The sequence below is a fragment of the Nomascus leucogenys genome, chromosome 22a, assembly GCF_006542625.1.
Source record: "Nomascus leucogenys isolate Asia chromosome 22a, Asia_NLE_v1, whole genome shotgun sequence".
Lineage (NCBI taxonomy): Eukaryota > Metazoa > Chordata > Mammalia > Primates > Hylobatidae > Nomascus > Nomascus leucogenys.
Window position 1 is genome coordinate 86,450,994 of NC_044402.1, and position 17,853 is coordinate 86,468,846.

At 34.1% G+C, this 17,853-nt stretch overlaps 2 long non-coding RNA genes across 2 annotated transcripts in view; both read right to left on the reverse strand.

The window, feature by feature from the left end:
* LOC105738387 overlaps positions 1-2,262 on the reverse strand; it is a 29,213-nt gene extending 26,951 nt beyond the window's left edge. The window contains exon 1 of the long non-coding RNA XR_004027965.1: positions 2,172-2,262. This is a non-coding gene — a long non-coding RNA (uncharacterized LOC105738387). The remainder of the gene's footprint in view (positions 1-2,171) is intronic.
* Positions 2,263-3,371: 1,109 nt separating this feature from the next.
* LOC115832457 overlaps positions 3,372-17,853 on the reverse strand; it is a 24,956-nt gene continuing 10,474 nt past the window's right edge. Inside the window, exons 2-3 of the long non-coding RNA XR_004027966.1 lie at positions 4,359-4,571; positions 3,372-3,508 (exon numbers count right to left, since the gene is read on the reverse strand). This is a non-coding gene — a long non-coding RNA (uncharacterized LOC115832457). The remainder of the gene's footprint in view (positions 3,509-4,358; positions 4,572-17,853) is intronic.

Here is a 17,853-nt window from a genome sequence, read left to right on the forward strand (position 1 = left end):
TGAGCCCCAAAGATAATATAAGGAAATGTCAATGAGTTTGTTAATCAGTATAGGTCTATAACAACATGTAACCCCCGTGAGAAATGTTTAGATAATACCATATTTGCTTATACTCAAGCAAAAATATTCACTATTCTATTCACTTTGGTTTTTCTGGTCTGCAGCAAAATAATAATGGCAGCATTATCATAATAAAAGTATATAGTAATGGATAGCTTTTAAAGTAGAATTCATTATGTTTGTATTTTTATTTAGCAAGACAGTAAAATTAAAGGACAAAGATAAGTTGTAAGACTCAATAAATAATACTTGTGCAGATAATTCTCAGACTTAATGGATTTTGTCATTACTGAGGAAGCAAAAAAATGAAACACAGGAGGTAAATACAAGGTATAATGGTTGAAATTAATGAAATAGAACTTTTAAGAATATTTTTTAAATAACTTTTCCCTTTCCTCTATAAATGTGTGCTGAAGATGAAACAGAATGACTATTCTTGGCAATAGGCTGTAACCATTAAAAAGACAAATATAGATACATTTTAGTTTTTTTTTACATGACAGTTATTGGGTTATAGGTAAATATTTTGTTGTTAATTTTCTGACTTGGAAGGTTATGTCATTTAAAATTAGGAAAACATTTATATGAGCATAGGCCAAAAGGATATGAAAAAGATTGTAAGTAAAGATGTACAAGTTTCTTTCATCCTCAAAGAAAACCCTCATCTTGTCTCTTATAAACTGTTCAGGTTTAAGGGACATCAAAAGAAGCAAATTACTGAGTTTTAAGAGAATTCCACATGACTCTTTTCTGTTGGCTATAATATATTTATTTTGAGCAGATCTAAAATGCTATATTTTGTATCATGTGCTTCTACTAAAAGCGATATAAAGAAAATGGTGTCCTTTATTTAAGTCACCTTCCAGATCTCCAAGTGCTTCTGAGAAACCCAGTCCCACTCTACTGGCCCTGATCCTCCCCAGCAAGATTTATGGCAGGCCCCAGAATTCCATGTGCTCTTGTTGGTGTTTTCATCACCCACCCACCCGTGATACCACCTAATGCTCTCTTTAAATCAAATCTAGAAGCCCCTCAGAGACCTATAATTAAGGCTAGGACACCCAGAGCTGCCTGTTCTAAAGCCACCCCTCCATTATTTGTGACTCTACCCTCAACATAACATAAGGATGCACTCCATATAAGACTATCATTCTTCCACACTACAACACCATCAGCCTCACCTCTGACAACTGACTAAAAGATCAATTCTAGGAAAAAGATATAATTAGAGCTGATTACCATTTCCCTTGGAAGACCAGCAATACCAATCCTGACTTTCTTGTTTATTTCAGATACTCCCAAAAGTGAAAATCTCCCCAAGCCCCCATCTAAGTCTGTGTACAAATCTTACTCTACGCCCATCAAGCTTTGACACAACTGACCATGCCCTCCTGGAAATTTCTTTTCTTTTTTGCAGACATCACACTCTTAAGATTCTCATTTCTCACTGGCTACTCTTATTCTTCATAGCTGGTTCCTCCTTATTTTTAGATCTTGAGACGTTGGAGTGGCTCAGTTCTCAGTTATTAGCACTCTTTGCTCTCTATGTCTTTCCCTAGGTAACCTCATTTATTCTTACATTTTATAAATGATATTATTAATATACTGATGAATATCAAGTTTACATGCCCCAAACTTTACCTTTAATTTCAAACTTATGTATCTAACTTTCCAGACAACATCAGCAGTTGGATTTCTCATAATCTAATAGGCTTAGCATATATAAAAGAGAACTCTTGATTTGCCCCTCCAAAAAACAAGTCCAGCATCATCCCCAGGCTTACTTACCTCAGCAAATGGTACTACCATTCTTCCAGTTGTTTAAGCCAGAAACGCGCACACACACACACACACACACACACACCATTTTAACATTTCTTTCTTGCTCTTGCCCCTCATTTCTTATTTGTTATTAAGTGCAGTCAACTCTATCTTCAAAATATAGACTGTATCCAATCAATAATCATCCCTTCCACAACTACTATCCTAGTTTAAGCTACCAACATCTCACGCAAGGACTACCAAAATAATTTTTTAATTGGCTTCCCGTTTTTACTCTCCATGCAGACTTTTTCTGTCTGTCTCTGTAGATCCTTACAGTGCTCACTTACCTATTCTTTGACTTCAATCTCTTGTTGCTCTCTTTACTCCACATTCCAAAGTAAACAAGCCTTTTTTTTTTTTTAATTTCTTTAGAAGCGTATAGTGGAAGAAAGGGAAACAATCTTGCTTAAATTCACCATCTACTAGCTACCATTTCATTTCCTTCTCTCCTTTCACTAAAAAATATCTCAGATGAAAAATTAACATCCTAGTCAATGGTTTAACAAATATTAATTGTTCACCGATTTCTCAAGTATCATCAATTACCTCTTAGTTATGATATATAATGCTTTTTTCCCAGTTCACATTCTCTTTGTCCTACCTATACTGCTGTCTCTCTCTATATATAAATATATACATACATACACATATATGTGTGTATATATATATACACAGATATGTGTATGTGTGTATATGCATATATATACATATATGTACACATGTATACACACATATATGTATATATGCATATACACACATGTATATATACATAGATACACAGATATATATGTATCTATGTATATATGTATCTATGTATATACAAACATATATGTATATGTATATGAATATACACACATATGTATATCCGTACATGGGGGTATGCATATGTGTGCATATATATGGCAATGTTTTTGTGTTCCATCACTCAGACATATGTATATATGTGTATATACCTATATACATATGTGTGTATATATTTATATATAAATATTTTTTTCTCTTGAAATATGTCTGTTCTCTACTTACTGGCCACCCTTTCCTCACTAAATACTGTTCTTCTCAAAAAAGTTATTAATAATATCCTCTACTTTCTTAACCAGACTTAATTCACACCTATGATTCCAGGTACTTTCTCTTTTTATTAGAAATTTGATAAAGATCTTGATTAGAAACATGCATATAATATATATTTCAATTTTCCATCTTTAAACATATTCTTGATTCTTATGTGTAACTATATTTTTTCAACATTACATGTCATGGAAGATATATATAAATTATTTTCCATTGCTAGATACCTATTCTAATCATCCTACTTCTGCTTTCTATCTCTGGAACCATTGCTGTTAATTCAGGCTCCATTCATCTCTAACGATTACCTTTCTCAATGTTCCATATCCAATCAGTGATTTTTCCATTTCAGTGCCTCTTACAACTTCCCATTTCTTTCCATTTCTGTTCAGGCTCTTATCACTTCTCACCTGAATTACTTCAATAGAATTATCACTGGTCTCCAGGTTTCAGATACTTCTCTTTACTCTCCATCTTGCTTACTGTTGATAGATTAATCTTCCTAAAAGTTCCACAACACGTTTTCCATCATATCATTTCACTGTTCACAAATCTTTAGTGAGAAGGAAGATGGAAAAACAGAAATAAATGGTTTTCTTGGGAGGAGAATGTGAGGACAAGTTTTATAAAAATTATATTTCATTTTAAATTCTACATTATTTTTATAATGTTGCTTTGTGTAATTAGTATAATAAAATTAATTATCCAGAAGTTAAAATTCAAGTGACCTCTATAATATGCTTTCAACATTCTTTTTGCACTTCTTATTCCACTGTTCCATTAAATAAAATTTCTGCTATCTCTATATCCTCTCTATTTTCAAACTATGAAAATTATATCCTTGAATTATTTTAAACTTAAATTCCACTATTTTATAAAGCTCCTGATTACATTCGCTGGAAATAATTTCCTTTTCCATATAACAACCCTAACTTCTTATGAGAACTAATCACTTAACCTACATCATTTAGGCTTTTCATTAGCATTTATGATTTTATTTTATGTTTCTTTTCTCCTCAAACTGAAACAAAAAAATCCTTAAAAACAAGACTCTCTCCTTTGAAGTAGAGGACACAGTAGCTTGAAAACACACAGTAGTCATTTAATAAATATTTATTGTTTCATCAGATAAGTAATCATATGTTTCTAAAGCAACAAGATATTTTCTCATGGAGTAACTTTTGACTTTATTTTAAAGTTAAAAGCATAAACAGAGATGTGCTGCCTTTAGAAACTCTTTCGAAAGAGCAAGCTTTATAGCAATTGTTTAATCTATTATTGATATATAATATAAATGTGCCATACCTACTACAGCAATTCATTTATTGAGTATAAATTAGAAAGTCTTTTCTTATTCAATTAAATTACAAGGTACCACTCAGCACCTAGCTCTCCAACTTTACCTCAAGTTGCAGAGAATATGAGTAGCACTCCAAGTGTCCCTTTGTTAGGCGATGTTTTTGTGTTGCATCACTCAGAGATCAACAGTCACTTGAATTGCTGCCATTATGGAGCTTGAATAGGAGAAATTCACTGGAGCCATCATTAATGCTTTTTAATGAAATATTAAATCGCTGTGGCACAGAGTATATGGAGTGAGCCAGTTTAACAGCAGTCTAAGCAAAAAAGAAAACAAACTTCTAAACACATAAATAATTAGGACATCATTTTTCTTTTTCCTTCTTTTTCCAATGAGACAACTAAGCTGGATCAAAGAAAGCAAATGAATGTATCCAGCTTTTTGGACAGATTAACTGATATTTTTACTACACATTTAATACATGTTTCACTGCAGTAAGCAATTCAGGCAAAGATCTGATTACTCTATTTATCATTTAATACTCTTTACAAAAGCTGAAGATTACACTCATTCTAAATCTTATGTTAGCTGGCAGTAAACAAAGCTCAAAGCTGGCCAAGGGGTTGCTTATATAATGCTGGCAAATTGCCAGAGAATAAAAATAGCTCTTTGGATTTCTGCCTTCCACCCTGACTGATGGCAAAGGAGAGAGGTGGCAGTACAAAATCACCACCTTAGCCACCAGTTGCTACTTTTGTCAGTTTCCAACCTATAGGTAACATAACTAGAGCAACTACTTATTTCCCATGTGCAGGGTATGTACTGAACCTGAGGAAGTACAGGTTTCAGCCAATGGTGGTTGTAGAGACATCGGTAACTGCAGTGATCATTGAATTATTTAAAATATTTTTTTAAATGAGTGGTACCAAATTAGTTATGTAGGAAATAATTTTCTTTGTTAAAACTCAGGCATAGTGAATGATGAATATACAAAATACTATAAGTATATATATAGTATATATAGTTTGTGCTGACATTGGGTAGATTACAAAATCCTAAGAGAAAGATTCCCTTAAGTGCGTAAATGAAACTCAATGTATTTTAAAATTCTACCATTGTCTTTTGGTGCCAAATAAAATGCTATTGCCAGTCATAGCTGCCTGTGATGCTCTCTGTTGCATGAGCAAGTGATAACTGTATCTCAAAGCAATCATAACACTTCTTTATATTGTCAATTTCCATTTGATATGTACACCCAAATATAGCTTTAACTGAAGATTATTTCTATCCATATTGCATAGAAGAGGTGTCCTGGTTTGTGGCACTAACTGGTATCTCCAAAGCTTGGCAATGATTGGGATAATGACTAGCTGAATGTTTGCTTCTGCTTTTGCTTTATATTTGTTTCAATTTAAGCTCTCTCTCAAGATGTCTTTCAACAGTGTCAACTTCCACCCTTCTCATGTTTTTTTGCCATCGTTTTCTGTCTAGATTGACAGAATTATACTATGAGTATATTTTATTGTGATAGGAACACATATTCTTCTAAAACCTGGAGGATGATCTTAATAAAATAGGGCTCTTTAAGGAAAACACCAAAAAAAAAAAATGTTCAAGGGCAGGATTAGGTCCTATTACCTGAGAAGACTGATATGTTTCCAATGCTTTGAAGAGCTTCAGTTTTACAAATGGAACCATGATTGTGATTGCTGTTGATTTGTATGCTTGTTTAATGTCCTATTTCTTTCTAAAAGTAGAATCTATGAAACTAAAGCATCAAAAACATACATTGATTTTCCTATTACATTGCCAGATGTTGGCCTCAAATTTATTACTGAGATTCTGAGCAGCCAATGCAAGAGGGTAAATGCAATTTATAGTGTTTATAAGCCAAACAATGTATTTTCTTAAAAGAAGCAAGATATCACTGTGAATGTCCTGAGAATATTTCTTCCATGGATCCTTATAAATGGATCATTGCATGATGTTACAAACACTGGTTGAATGCTATATACCCATATGCCTCCCACAGGTCATGCTGTCTCAAAGTAAATTTCAGTTCCATGATGTATATTGGCATTTTAGACTTTACATTCCCTTCTTCATTAATTATGACAGTGTTTGGTAAGGTGCCATCTGTTCAGTTTCAATCCAAATCTGTTTGTATGAGGACAGAGTCTTCTTCTGTTATCTCACTATCATGTTCCCAGGACCTAATCAGAACCTGGAACATAGCTCATCAACGTTTAGTGGGTTAACAAATAAAATCTGTAACTTGGAGCAATCATGTATCTTCTTTATATAGTCAATCTCCATTTGTTACTTTTATTCCAACATATCTAAATCTCAGGACTATTTCTTCCTAGATGCTTTGGAATCTCCCCAATTTTTACACAATCAGAAATTGATAATAAGAGATTCTAGATTTCTGTTACTCATAACCAGGAAATTATATTCAGTGCTTTGGTTTATTTTGTATTTCCTTGTCTTCCAACATGCTGCAAAATGGCAGGCCCTTGTATTGTCAGATTTTAGGCCTCAGGGTTCCAGGGACAAAAGAAAGTATATATAAGCTACCAAAACAAATTTAAATATATATCATCTTTAACAATTATGTAAAATTGATACTATGTTTTTAACAATTGACTAAAAGCACATTTAAACAATTTTAAACCAATAAACTCTAATGCAGATTCTAGGCAAGTAGATGTAATTTCTTAACAGCTTCAATCTTGCTGAGTATCAGTATGAGTTCAGCAATACAGAAGTTGCTATAGCTTCTGAAATTCAGAGATTACCATTTCCAGATGATAGAATTACCTTGAGATTTAACCCTGAACCCAGTTAATTAAAAGTTTCAATGACCTAATTTGCCTTCTCTACAATCACAAAAGCTGCAAGATTTCTGCTGTGCTCAAGCAGGGCTTTCCCATTCAAATAACAGAGAAAATAATCTTTAAATTTCCTGTGTAAATACAGAAATTGGGCTGCAATTAAGGTTTATATCACATATTCATCCATAATATTTTTAAATCCTTTTAACAATCTCATTTCAAACTCTACTCATTTTATTTCTATACTGTAGCCAAAAAAGAATCTTCTATCTAAATCTAACCTCTATCCTTCTCTCTCTTCTACTCCAATTGATCAGGATCTGTTCAATCCAGCTGAGAAACACGAATTATTAAGAGCTGATGGATTGGGAGCCTACCAGAGTGGATCTCATTGGACACAGTATTGCTTCCACTGTGACCCTGCCTAAATATTCTTTAGTGTTACTGTCTCAAAAAACTCATTTCTGGTGAAGGCTAAAAAGAAATAATTCTCATATTCCAGCTGCAGATTTTCTATCTGGATAACTTTATTGAACTTATTTAATTTATATTTTTAAAATCCTCTGGTTGCCAGCTGGCAGCCATAAATTTCGAATATCAGCTCAAATGACTACAATTTAATTTATTTTATGATTCATCATTCAACTGTCCTTACTCATCAAATTGTACTTTATAAAATGCTGTGTATGCTTCCTAGAGATGTATTAGAGTGATTATAGGTGAATTAAACATTATTAATCCAAGACAGTAACTGGCTATTATCTGATGCTGCTTAGTGACTTAATTATGTTAGACAGACTAAATTGTTTCAAATGAACCTTCACAAAGGTCCTTAATAAAATAAAACAGTGATTTTATTTTGTGTTATCTACTTTCTCCCAGAAGGTTCTCTAGAGGCTTCTGCAGTTTTCTTTTCTTTTCTATTAGCTAGAAAGCACAATCTAGTAAGCCTGTGAACCTTTCAGGAGCTTACACGGAAGATATTTCTCTGTCTTTGGCAAGCACTATGGTAAGATTTGGGGCTGCTGTGTAAGCAGCAAGATTTAGTGGTTTTCTCTCAAGGGAGCTAGTTACAAAAGTGACTTAGAATGCCTTAGGAAATAAAGAAGAACTTTCCTATTGATAGTGTGTAGAGGGGATAAGTTTATATAAACTTTTGAGTGGAGTGGATATTTGAAATAGAGAGGAGGCTTCCAAAGTAGAATTTAAAGTGTCAGCAGATTCATAGAGGAACTGCCTTAGACAGCAGGCTATAAAAGATATTAAATTTTAAAATAAGGGGTTACATTATTACTTCAGTTTGCTTTGTGCAATACCAGAAGTTTAGGGATGAGGGTAGACAATTCATCTATTATTTCTAAGACAGAGCATATTAGCCATGACTACACAGAAGGAGGCCCCCTCACTGTTGGGCAGTGTGATGAGGGGTTGAATGTGCACAAACTATTTCACATTTCCAAAGCAGTTTGACAGGCAGGTCAAGTATGTGAAAAAGTACAATGGGATAATAAACTTACTACACTTCTGAGCAAGATGTGCAGTGTAGCAGCCAAAGTGTGGGTCTTTGTGAGAAAGTAGCAGACAAAAGTGGTTCTCGGCAACTAAGAACTGTTTGGGACAGGGGAAGCTTTCTAGACTAGTTGTTGCTATTCTTAGTCTTCCCTCAGTATGATGTCCATGCTCAGCACAGCCAGCCATTGTATAGAATTATTTCTTTCTCCTTCAGTGCACATTCCCAAGAAGAAAACAGTATATGCACATCAACAATACAGAACTCTTATATTTAGAAACTTTTCAATTTCCAACGCTTCTCTTATTTATGAGTACCAAATAACATTGGAATTTTCCAGATGTTTTAACACTTTTGTTTCAGAGTATCATCTTTCCTGTGTAGAGTACAATGAGGCTGACCACAAAAAAAAAATAGAAAAAAGAATAAGAATTCTATGTATTGCTATCGAAATTTTCTGTCATTACAATGTGTGCCTTAGCTTCTAGCAGGTAGGTATCTATCAAAAATATATCTCTAGCTCTGTCTTAATATTTATAAATTTTAGATGGGGAATATGGACAAAAATAAAGAGTATGTTAAATCTAAAAACATTTGAAAATTAGCCAAATACATAGTTTCAGTACATGCCCCAAATTTTGTATATCTTATTGGAGAAAGTAAAAAACAAATATGGTTTATTCCACACAGGTAAAGTAGGAAGACACAAATGAGGAAATAAATAGCTTCTTTCCTGACAGTTGGGAAAAGCATTAACAAAGAGCTCACCAACCTCTAAACATTATTAGTGCTCAGAAAAGGCCTAGAAGGGATTCATAATTAAGCCCTTGGGGGAAACATAAGAAATAAGTATAAAGTTGAGGCAGTAGAAAGGAAAGCCTGTTTTCAAAAAAAAAATATTGCTGAAAGTAACAAGAACTAGTTTGGTTTTAAAATATGAGCTCTCCAGAAGTAATTCCTAATGTAGAATCTTTGAACATTCCAATTGAAAATACACTGGACCTTAAAAAAGAAAACAAACAAATAAACAAAAACTCCTGCAACGTCAAAAAACACTCCTGTAACCTCAAAAACTAGGACTGATGGTCAACTTCTGGCAATCATTTGAGAGAAATTTACACCATAATATGATAAATTGGACTGAGAATTAATCATTATTTTTGCCAGAAAATGAGTAAAATTGTTAGCCAAAATTAACATTAGAAATATATTTTATTGAGTACTCCAGCTTTTCCTGGACAGATAAATGAAAAATCTGTAAACATTAAAACTGGCCATCTCTTATTTCTTTCAAGCAACTTGGGAATGGGTTACCTACTTCCTCTATAATTACTTTTATCTACTTTTTCTACATCCATTCTGAGATGAAACGCTACCCGTGGCAAGAAAGTACATAGGAGGAGGGGAATGGAGTTAGCATAGATCATCCTGTTAAAGTTTACATCTCGAACATAACATTTTTAACTGGAATGACCAAGAAGCGGGAGCTAGAAAGCTCAGTGACCTCAATGCATTTTGAAGATTATAGTTTTTCATGTACCTTTTCCTATGTGAATGTCATAAAACCAACCTAAGAATGCATTCATCTGGGTTAGTTGTATTAACTAACATTAACAACTAGTAATAAAGTTGTGTTAGTTAATAAAACCAACCCAGATCAATGCATTCTTAGGTTGGACTAAGAACAATGCACATTCACTTGTGTTTCTGATATTTTTCTACAAAGAGGATTCAGTCCTTCCCCAGGTCAATTGACAACACTCCAATTTTCAATTTTGGCAGACTTTTGGTCTAGAGAGCCCTTTCTCTCTATTAATTATTATTGATTTCTTCCATCAGAAAAGAGAAGCAAAAGCAATACAAATACATAGGTGTCATAAAATAACTGTGTTTTTAGACCCAAAACATATCATGAAGCAAAGATATCTTTGTACATGTAAATATTAACCAGCCAGAAGATTCTTATTTATTAAATATTGCTTCCTAAAAATTTGTTAAAAGTTGTGGCAACTGTAATTACTACTCCACTGCTCTAACTGGCTGTTAAGAAAAAAATAATAAGCCAAAGAAAATTAGATCCTCTTCCCCTGCTACCAGCATCCAGCATCCCTGTATTCCTCAATAGAGACACACATGTGCATGCATACACTCACACTATTCACACACATGCACATACACAAACACACTCCCCAAACATTGACAGTGAAGAAAGAAGCAGGGAAGTCCTAATCACGCTCTAGTAACAAAGTGCTAGGCAGGTGGGCTGGGGGTAGGGAGTCATGTTATAAAATATCTTAAGCCTAAATACAGCCTCTTTCTATGGAAGTTGCTTTATATTCATTACTCAAATGGATAATGCTCTGAGAACAATCCACATTCTACTAAGTATATGAAAATTGGGAAGATGGGAAGCTAAGACACAGTCCAGGACAACCAATTAACAGTATCATAGGCAGTAAGGTTCCCAGGAAGAACAATATTTAAACATTGAAAATATTTCATTCTTAGGAGGAAGAAAATGAGAATTAGATGATCTTTTATACTTCTGTGTTTTCACATTTTACGAAATAACTGTACCTCCAAAGATATTTTTTCTTTTTAAGGCTTTTAAATATTTTATCTGATTGTTTCACAAATATAGATGAGATGAATTTTAAAAGGCCAATTGAGATTAGCCCAGGACCTATTTACTCATTGATGTGATGTGACCAAAGTGTTACTGATATGGTTTGGCTCTACGTCCCCACCTAAATCTCACCTTGAATTGTGATCCCCAGTGTTGCAGGTCGGGCCTGGTGGGAGGTGATTGGATCACGGGGGTGGTTTCTAATGGTTTAGCACCATCCCCTACTGCTGTCTCGTGATAGAGTTCTCACGAGATCTGGTTGTTTGGAAGTGTGTAGCACTTCCCCCATCACTCTCTCTTCCTCCCGCTCCAGCCATGTAGGATGTACTGGCTTCACTTTCACCTCCTGCCATGATTATAAGTTTCCTGAGGCCTCTCTAGCTATGCTTCCTATACAGTCTATAGAATTGTGAGCCAATTAAACCACTAGCAATGTGAGAATAGACTAATACAGTGAGAAATAAATTTCCCAGTTCTTCAAAATTTATAGTTTTTAAAATGTTTGAAACATAAATATATTTCATAAATTCAAACCTAATAATCTTTCATTTAAAGATTTTATCTTAATTGTTAAAGTTAGATTGTCCTTTCCCAGTCAATGATCTCATATTTGTTACATAGCATTTTCCAAGGGTTGCTAATATTTATTACTTTGTCCACATTTTCTAATAACTGTTTCTGAAAGCATTCTAGGCAGAGAGAATAGGCAGTGCAAAGGTCCTGAGGGAGAAGTCTGTTTGTCTGATTAGGAAACAGCAAGGGGACAAGCATATCCAGGGAAGACTGTTAAACAGTGTGATAAGAGATGAAACCTGAGAGGACAGGCCAGAACTTGAAGGCTTCCTTGGACATGACGAGAGTTTTTTTCACCCAAGTATGATAGGAAGATATGGGAGGGTTCTGAGTGTGTAAATAGCATGATCTGATTTTTATTTTAAGAGTGCCTAGCTTGTTATGTGGATAGTTGATCAGAAGGGAGAAAAAAATGAGGAGAATGAACATATGTTTCAAAGTTTCTTCACTAACCCAGGCAAAAAACAATGATGGCTTGGTTTAACATGGTAGCCAGTTGGGGGCAGGGGTAGGCAGAAAAGGTTGGAATTCAGATATATTTTGAAGAAAGTAATACCAGGCTGATGAACTGATCTGAAATGTGAAAGCAAGAGGAAGATAGCAGTCTAGAATAACTTAAAGTTTTCAAGCTTGAACTACTGAGTGAATGATGATGCCATTTAATGAGCTTCCAGGGTCAGTGGGGAGACTGTGTGTCAAGAAATGAGTGAGCTTTCAATATCTGTTAGACATTCAATGGAAATGGTAAACAATTAGATGGATATACAAGTCTGGACATTTAGTGAAGATACCTGGACTAGATAAATAAACTAGGAAGTCATGGAAGGTGTTGTATCACATTAAAGAGTTTGAAAATTTTATCTTATGGGTAATGGGTACACTATGCAAGAATTTCAGTCAGGGAGGAGATATGCCAACAACTCTAACTGTAGCAATTTTGTCTCCAAGCTCCTTGGTTTCTGGAGCGTGGGAAATGAGCAGCCTACACCAGGATTCAAAGAAACCATATCCTCCTTGTAATTTACTTAATACAGATAGGTTTTATAATAAATAAAATACAACCTAAATCAATGAAGTGATATACTATTTTATTGAGCAGAAGAATCAATATCATCAAGATGACAGTTTTAGCCCAAATAACTTATAAATTCAATGCAACTCTAATCAAAATTCCAACACTGATTTAACAGAAATTAACAACTTTGACATAAATTTCATATATATGAGTAAAAAGCCCAAACGTTTTTAAGTAACCCTTAGGAGGGACTCACTCCATCAGATAACAATTGCTGTTAAATTACAATAATAGAAATTTGAGTATTGTTGCAAAGAATTAATATATCAAGAAACAGAACAGAGAACCTAGAAATTAATCCATATATGTGTACATGAGGCACTCAACAGGTGAAGTAGGGGCTATTCAATAAATGGTGCTGAATAAGTGGTTAGGTCTATTAACGAATAAGTACAGGGTGATCATTATGTAGCAGGCATTGTAGTTTACACTATTATTTTATTTAATCTTCTAAATGATATATGAGGTAAAAACTATTATTAATCCCATCTCATCAATGAGGAAACTATTGTACACAGAAGGTAGGTATCTTGGACAAGGACACAATGCTAATAAGTGGCAGAATCAGCATATCTCTATGATACAGGATAAAATTAAATCTCTACCTAATGCCATAAAGAAAAATAAATTTTATGTCAATTAAAGATGCAAAAATGAAAAGCCCATTTTAGAAGGAAATATTAGAAAATATTTTGGTGAACAACAATTTTTTTTTTTTTTTTTAGGGATAGAGTCTCACTCTGTCACCCAGGCTGGAGTGCAGTGGTGTGATCTCAGCTCACTGCAAGCTCCGCCTCCTGGGTTCACACCATTTTCCTGCCTCAGCCTCCCGAGTAGCTGGGACTTCAGGCACCCACCACCACGCCCGGCTAATTTTTTATATTTTTAGTAGAGACGGGGTGTCACTGTGTTAACCAGGATGGTCTGGATCTCCTGACCTCATGATCTGCCCGCCTCGGCCTCCCGAAGTGCTGGGATTACAGGCGTGAGCCACTGCGCCCGCCATGAACAATTTTTAAGAAAATATTTTGTTAACAAAAGATTTCTTTACCAAGATACAAAAGGCACTGATCATTAAGAAAAAGATGGATTCATATGAAGGCATTAAATACAAAAGCTTCTATACACCAACATCAAAATAAATGTATCAAATATATCACTAACACAGTAAAAAGGCAACCACAAACTGGGAAAAGATATTTATATGATCCCCAATTAGTATATACTAGGAAAGTCGTAATCATATTTAAAAATAATTCAGTACCAGTTATAATTAATAATAATGACTCTTAACCCCCCTTAAAATTTTTCTTCCTAGTCTTCCCATCCCTTTCAGGAGCTCCCTGACTTCCCCACGATGCAGCAGAGGACATCAAGTCACCCTTAGAAAATTAGTGTTAGCTATTTTGTATATTGTGAATAAATATATTTATCAGTCACTCATGTGACTAATAGAGAGAGGAGATACTAAAGGTAACTGCATGTATGATATTTTATTAAGTCAGAAAACAATAGAGATTGGTATAAAGACAATGTCAAAATATTAACATGGTAGGTTCACATTTATTATGTTTTTGTACATTTGAAATCCATTTAGTTAAAAATATTTAAAAATAAATGAGAATTACATATTACCTATCAAAAATTAATACATGTTTCTAGGTTTTAACCCTGTAATCGGATTACCAAGGCAAAAAAAAAAAAAAAAAAAGCAACAAGCCATAGTTAAAACCCTGGTGTTCCAGAAAAGACTCCTCTCTTACTTTATTCCTCACCTCAGGGGCATCATTAACCTTTTTCTGCACAAACTCTTTTTCTCCTTTTTCCTTGAGTGAATTTACGTGTTTGGTTTTATGCCTGGCTTGTTTTCTCTGCTCACCCCTGGAGAATTGATGTTTGAGACTGTCTTTGCTTCCTGAGGTTAACTCATCTACCTCTCGTATCCACTCTGTGCAACATAGGCAAAAATTCTGTGGTTCACCCTTTTACTAATTTGGCCCAAAAGGTGAGTTTAGACAGCTGTTTTTGTCAGTTTTCTATTGCTATCCCAAAAATGTAGTGGTGTAAACAATACACATTTTAGTAATATATAACTCTGGGTTAGCAATTTATTTTGTGGTCAACTGTGTGGTTTTCTGCTGTCTGTGTCAGGGTCATTTATGTAACTGCAATGATATGGTGGACCAATTGCACATGGATGGTCTGAGATACCCTCATGTCTGGAGGCTGCAGCTGGCTGTCAGGTGGGCCATGTGTCTCCAGCAGACTGGCCTGGACTTTCTCACACAGTGGCAGCTTTTCAAGAGATTAAGCTTCAATGTGTAAGTGTTTGTAAAGCCTGTGCTTGTATCACATTTACTGATGTCCCATTTGCCAAAGTCATGTGGTCAAGCTCAGAGTCCCATATTAAGGGGTAATATAGCAGAACAAAGACACAGGAATTCATGTGTGAATTGGATCTATTAATCTTTTAAAGGACAGTTGATTATGTTTTTTTATAAAGTCATTCCCTTTTCTGCTTTATTGTGCTAGTCGGTAAGATGAAGGGTAAAGATGAAAGTGGGTAAATGGGTAAATCTGAGTAAATCTTTGATTTTTCACATGCATCATATTTCATTTTATGGGAAGTTTATTTAACACCAGTCAAGACCACTGCAAATTTGAATAGATCACTAAGCTAATTAACCAGAACATTCAGCTCTTTTAAAGTCCTCATGCATTTGCAGAAATATCTGAACTTCATCATAAATGTCAGCACATCTATAGTTGAAATTTCATATTTTTATCTGCAACTTGATACCCTATTTTAACTTTATTTTTATGTAATGAATAAGATGGTAAAGTTAAGTATTTAAATCTTTAAGCTATAAAGAATTGTTTTCATTTTGCCTTTTTTTTTTTTGTGCTTTTAACCTGGAATACCATAGATATTTCTTTGAAACTATATTGGTACTTTTAAGTTTTCATTTTTCATTTAATGTGAGAAAACTAACAACTGGCTTTTCAGCATCATATGTTAAATTACTAGAGATTTGATAGTTATATATAGATTTTAAAGAATGATGCCATTCTTCATTATAAATAATTTCTCTTAAGAGATCTCACTTTAGAAGTCTGAATGGGTTTCTACAACTTAAATTTGTATTACTCTTTTCGTGTTTTATCCCTAAAAAACACAAAAGGGTGGTTTTATCCCTAAGTTTAGCAAACGCTATTTTGGTAACAGACCATAAAATATAGCTTTTAAGTCCTCTAAAATCTATACTCACATTCAACTGAAGCAGAAATTGTTCCTTTTTTATTTTTTTGAGTTGTTTTTTTCCTAACAACAGTGCCCTTAACTATTCAGCATTCACATCTGTGACTTATACACAGCTTGCTATTTCACCTCACATAAAAAGAAAGCCAAAATGCTGAAATCAGACTGTTCAGGACTTTGAAGGAACACAAGCAGGTTACTTCTTTCTAAACAGAAAGGAACCTCAGCACAATAGCCTGACATTGCACAGTGCCTGCTGATCTACAAGTTAGCCACATGTGAGGAACCAGTTGACCAAGACAAACTAAGGACACATACGGATGGATATGCTATACATCACGTGTCCTGAGAGATTTGTTGCCAGTTACAGCATTTCTTTTAAAACATATGATGCTGGAGGATGTTATTATTTCTTCTGCACATATCTTACAAATTGCAATTTAAGCACTGAAAAAAGAGACCTGCATTGTAAATTTAATAGTTGATTTACATGTTCCAATGGAGAAGTAAAAGAACACATTCACTGATGTCTTAAATTAGCAGAACATTTCAATATCAATCATATTTTACTTTGAATTTCAAGAAATAATATCTATCAAATATCCACATGTATTAAGTGAACATTCATATCCACTGTGAAGGCTACTATAAGCATAATTTTCTGTTTCCAAAGCATATAACAACTGACAGAGGGGAAAGTAGTACAGGCACCACCTCTTCCTCGGCAGGAGGCTAGCAACTTCCATTTAAAATTTACTACAGAGATAATTGAAAGTTAATCCTAAGTATAAAACATTACCCCAAATTTAGGTATGTGGAAATAAGGATACAAATAACCTTTAGAATCTGTTCTAAAGTTTACATAACCACAACAATATAAACATGGAATCTAAAGAAAAATAACATTACCCTTGTTCTGTTTTTATCAGATCACGTAGGGTAGAGTGCCAAAGGGCAAAGAGAGGAGTGATGTAGATAGTGAAGGTGATGCTCAACAAGCCACTTATCTTATGAGTTGGAAACATTTTAATAGACAACTAGAGATAGGGGCAGTAGCTCCAAAGGATATAACTCTAACCACCGAGTACAAGTTAAAAATAGGAAGATTTTGAAGCTGTATAAAATAGAAACTTCAACTCAAAAGAGTTACTAATAAAGCAAGCTGCTTATATAGTAGTCAATCTTAGATCACTGAGAATTTTTTAAAAAGTGGAAAGATTATTTGTAGACAAGATTGCTACACTGAGCAGGAGTTTAGGATATAGAACTGTAAGTATATTTTTAATAATAAGATAATATTGCGGGCATTTTTTTAAAGTGGAGTTAATTTTGTTTTATGTTCTCTGAATTTAACAAAGAATATTACTTTTACATCAACCCATATGTAATATGGGTAATCAAATGTACTGGCAAAATAAACAATAACTTTAAAACATATGAACAAAACATGTGCTCACATTAAAGAAATGTCTCTTGGGAATACAAACAAAATTACATTATTAGAAATTATCTCCTGTTGCTGTTCCCTAATTTCTAGGTAACATTCCTCAGACCCTGAATCTCTCCTCAAGCTTAGCTCAACTTTGGACCTTAAACCAGCTTGGTTCAAATTGTCAGTTACTAATAAACCTTAGATTTTCTTTCATGGATTAACTGCTTCTTCCTTTATTAACAGAGCAATTCTATTATGTCAAACAAGACTTGTTCCAGATGGAATGGTA